Raw genomic sequence first — 5,000 nt, 5'->3', positions numbered from 1 at the left:
TTTCAATCATAAAATATTAAAAAATATCAAAATCTATTGGAATGGTCCAATATTTTTTCAAAACATTCTATCAACCTTTGGAAGACATCGGAAATTTAGTTCCTAGAAAAATACATTAAAATGGATTTTTCATAGTTTTTTGAATTTAATATGTTTTTTAATATTTAAAAAATAATAAAAAAATAAATATTTATCAGAAAACTATACTTTTTTTATAAAATAATCTTTCGATTTTTCCTTAATTTCACACCAAGTTTCATTTGATTTGAATATTTGAAGCTCAAAAAATAGACCGGTATATTTTTTTGGGGGGGTCATGTCTCCTTCTGGAAAGGGGCAAAGAGCATAAGAGCTACCTTGAGGGAGGGGGTGCCACTCCCTAGGTGGTTTTCGAGGGGCCGCATAGAGGGGCAGCAGACAATGAGCGGGCATGGTAGGCAAACCCAAAAGACCCATGGCATGGGAAAAAAAGTGAAATGGCATGTGGGTTTTGATGAATTGGCCCTTGGTGTGCGCCGAGGCCTGCCACTGCATGCGGCTAAACGCGTATGGCTACCTGCCTTGCATGCCATGAGCCCACAGCTGCTGTAATTTGTGTCAGTCATGGCACAGCAAGCCCAATGAAGGTGCACGTGCTTGCGAATGGTCAGCCCTTCTGTCGTACAACGCCGCCCCCTTCTGCCGCACAGCGTTGCCTACCACCATGGGCTGCTGGGCGCACATGGATGCCAACCATGCGCTACCACACCCCCACTTCTGCTGCCACATGTGCTCTTCGACGCACAACATTTCCAAGGAAGGTGTGGCTTGTGAAAACATATACATGGTGCGTCCGTCTCGACAGTCATCCCCTCTGCCGCACACAGTTGCTTGCCATTGTGTGCTACTGAGAGCATAGGGCTACCTGCCTTGCGCTGTAGTGCCTCCATATCTTCTGCCACATGTGTCTGTCGCCGTACAGCATGCCCAAGAGTGGCATCGCCTATACAAAACACCTTCACGGTATGTCGATTTTGAAGATTTGGCCCTTGGTGTGCGTTGCGCCTACCACGGCGTGTTGCTTGGCCCTCATGGTTGCCTAATATATGCTGCTATGCCTCAACAGCTGTTGCCTCCTATGCTCATAGCGACAAAGAAAGCCCAACAAAGGATTGGAATGTATGTGAAAACAAGTACATGGCTCATCTGTCCAGATGGTCAGCCCATCTACCGCACACCACTGCCTACAACCATGTGCTGCTAGGTGCCCATGGCTCCCTACCTACCGCTGCCATACCCCCATAGTTGCTGACATATGTGTCCGTAGCTGCACAGTAGTTTCTAGAGAGGCATGGCATTTGAAAATAAGTAAATGGCCAATGCGTCCCGATGTTAAGCCCTTTGTCACACACTGTTCCCTGCCACCCTGGGCTGTTGGGTGCACAAGGTTTCTTGCATTGTGCTACCGTGCCCCCACAGCTACTGCCAGATGCGCCCATAGTTGCATGGCATGCCCAAGATAGGCTTGGCATGTGAAAATCACCATCAAGGCACGTTGGTTCCAATGATTGCCTTTGATGTGCGCTGTGGCCTACCATGGAGTGCTGTTGGGCGTGTATGGCTCCCTGCATAGCTACTGCCACATACACCGGTAGCCACACAGCATGCCCAAGAGTTACATGGCATGTGAAGGATAGCAACATGGCATGATGGTCCGGATGATTAGCCCCTCGTTTTGCACCTTGGCCGGTCGATGCATGCTGGTGGGTTTGCATGGCTACTTGCACACTGCACCTACACCCTCATCGTAGCCTACTGACACTTTTGCTAGTTTTGTACAGCATGCCCAACAGAGTCATGGCATGTGAAAAATGTGGAAATGACGTGATGGCCCCGTTGATTAATCCCAACTAGGCAGCATGGCAGTTTGACATTCTTTGCTTCCTGCCATGTGCAGTTGTGCTAGTGCCACTTTTTTACGGGCGTCGTCTTAGTCACGCATTTCCACCCCTCTTTGCTCTTTGGCTTGTTGTCATATGTAGGTCATGGTGCAAGGGGTGGGGTGTTGTCTACATTTGATGGAATCATTAGTCAAGTCAATGTGCACAATAAATATTTGGTTGGTCCCTCCCCCCCATCCCATTGTTTTTTGTTTTTTTAAATTGCACTATCATGGGTTTGTTGCTTGCAAGGGTTTTTTTTCATGGTCGGTTTTGTGGCCTATGCTATTTGGAGAAGTGCGTTTCTAAGTTGTGCCTAGGTGTGGAGGTGCTTGCATGCCTTTTACGGCCAGTGTTATAATACGACATTAACATGGGTCTCTGGAGAACATAGGTTGCAAGCTTGCAGGTGGTGCTGGATCATGAATCCCTCCCCCCTCCTTGCTTTATAAAAAAATTTCCATTCTCATGGGTATGTTGCTTGCAAGAGTTTTGTCATGCTCAGTTTTATGGCCTTTGGTATTTGGAGGAATGCATTTCTAAGTCGTGCCTAGGTGCAGAGGTGTTTGCATGCCTCATGCCGTAAGTGTTATAATGCGACATTAATGTGGGTCTCAGGAGAACATAGGTTTGCAAGCTTGCAGGTGGAAACAGATCACGAGTCCCACCCCCTCCGTCCCCCCCACTTTTGTTTTTAAAAAGAAAATTGCATTCTCGTGGGTTTGTTGCTAGCAAGAGTTTTCTCATGCTCGATTTTATGGCCTTTATGGTATTTGGAGAAATGCGTTTCTAAGTCGCGCCTGGGTGTGGAGGTGTTTGCATGCCACCAACCGGAAGTGTTATAATACGGCATTAACGTGGGTCTCTGATGAACATAGATTGCAAGCTTGCAAGTGGAGACAAATCACATGTCCCTTCCCCCCTCCCCTTGTTCATTTAAAAAATTTGCATTATCGTGGGTTTGTTACTTGCGAGAGCTTTCTCATACTAGGTCTTGTGGCCTTTACTATTTGTCGAATCGTGTTTCTAAGTCGTGCCTAGGTGCGGAGGTGTTTGCATGGCTCCAACCGCAAGTGTTATAATACGACATTAATGCGGGTCTCTGGAGAACGTAGGTTGCAACCTTGTAGGTGGAGATAGATCTCGAGTCCCTCGACCCCTGTTGATTGTTGGGATTTTCGTGCTTAGTGGGGCTATTGATTTTTCTTCTACCACATCCTTATTACGTTGTAGTAGGTTTGGTGGTGGATTGTGTCGGTAGTGGACGCAACGCATGTGAGTGGCTATTATTTTTCTTGTGGTTGTGGGCTCTTTGCTTGTGTATTGAACCACTATGCACAGATACCTCTATGGGTCGCGATGGGCCAAAAGTGTCTTTGTCAAGAGCATGAAAATTGTTCCTATGTTGCTTACCTAGTTGGATGGAAAGATGCTGCCCCTTCACTCTCATTTCATCCCTCTGGCCTGCCCTTGTGGTTGGTGTGAGGTGGCTTGGCATACGATGCATATGTCCACTTTCTTTCTGTCAGTGGTGCATGTGCACTATTTGTGCTCTAGGATGCAGGACATTTTGTGGGGCAAGGTGGATGTGTGTGTGTGTCCTCTTGAATCCTTTGGTTGCGCCTCGTTGCACAAGAACGATAGACTGCCATTAATTTATGGAGCAGAATCACCCAATGCACAATTGGGGATGTGGTTCATGCAGTGCTTTGGCGTCGAGAAGGAAAGTTACCTGGTTGATCCTACAAGTAGTCATATGCTTGTCTCAAAGATTAAGCCATGCATGTGTAAGTATGAACTAATTCAGACTGTGAAATTGCGAATGGCTCATTAAATCAGTTATAGTTTGTCTGATGGTATCTACTACTCGGATAACCGTAGTAATTCTAAAGTTAATACGTGCACCAAACCCCAAATTTTGGAAGGGATGCATTTATTAGATAAAAGGTCAACGCGGGCTCTGCCCATTGCTCTGATGATTCATGATAACTCGACGGATCGCATGGCCTTTGTGCCGACGACACATCATTCAAATTTCTTCCCTATCGACTTTCGATGGTAAGATAGTGGCTCACTATGGTGGTGACGGGTGACGGAGAATTAGGATTCGATTCCGGAGAGGGAGCCTAAGAAACGGCTACCACATCCAAGGAAGGCAGCAGGCGCGCAAATTGCCCAATCTTGACACGGGGGGGTAGTGACAATAAATAACAATACCAGGCTCTTCGAGTCTGGTAATTGGAATGAGTACAATCTAAATCCCTTAACGAGGGTCCATTCGAGGGCAAGTCTGGTGCCAGCAGCCACGGTAATTTCAGCTCCAATAGCATATATTTAAGTTGTTGCAGTTAAAAGGCTCGTAGTTGGACTTTGGGATGGGTCGATCGGTCTGCCTCACAGTGTGTGCCGATCATCTCGTCCCTTCTATCAGCGATGCACTCCTGGCCTTAATTGGCTGGGTCGTGCCTCCGATGCCGCTACTTTGAAGAAATTAGAGTGCTCAAAGTAAGCCTACGCTCTGGATACATTAGCATGGGATAACATCATAGGATTTCGGTCCTATTGCGTTGGCCTTCGAGATGGAGTAATGATTAATAAGGACAGTCGGGGGCATTCGTATTTCATAGTCAGAGGTGAAATTCTTGGATTTATGAAAGACGAACCACTGTGAAAGCATTTTCCAAGGATGTTTTTATTAATTAAGAATGAAAGTTAGGGGCTCGAAGATGATCAGATACCATCCTAGTCTCAACCATAAATGATGCCGACCAAGGATCGGCGGATGTTGCTTTCAGGACTCCGCCCGCACCTTATGAGAAATCAAAGTTTTTGGGTTCCAGGGGGAGTATGGTCGTAAGGCAGAAACTTAAAGGAATTGAGGGAAGGGCACCACCAGGAGTGGAGCCTGCAGCTTAATTTGACTCAACATGGGGAAACTTACCAGGTTGGGACATAGTAAGGATTGACAGACTGAGAGCTCTTTCTTGATTCGATGGCATTTGGACTGCGACCCTAGGTCAGGCAGGGCTACCCGCTGAGTTTAAACATACCAATAAGTGGAGGACAAGAAACTTATGAGGA

The 5,000-nt window shown here is 46.5% G+C and overlaps 1 non-coding gene across 1 annotated transcript in view; it reads left to right on the top strand.

The window, feature by feature from the left end:
* The first annotated feature begins 4,926 nt into the window (after positions 1 to 4,926).
* LOC122087013 overlaps positions 4,927 to 5,000 on the top strand; it is a 3,357-nt gene continuing 3,283 nt past the window's right edge. Inside the window, exon 1 of the ribosomal RNA XR_006142629.1 lies at positions 4,927 to 5,000. This exon is cut by the window's right edge and continues 3,283 nt beyond it. This is a non-coding gene — a ribosomal RNA (28S ribosomal RNA).

The sequence above is a fragment of the Macadamia integrifolia genome, chromosome 1 (assembly GCF_013358625.1).
Source record: "Macadamia integrifolia cultivar HAES 741 chromosome 1, SCU_Mint_v3, whole genome shotgun sequence".
Taxonomy (NCBI): domain Eukaryota; kingdom Viridiplantae; phylum Streptophyta; class Magnoliopsida; order Proteales; family Proteaceae; genus Macadamia; species Macadamia integrifolia.
This window is presented reverse-complemented; position numbering and strand designations above follow the sequence as displayed.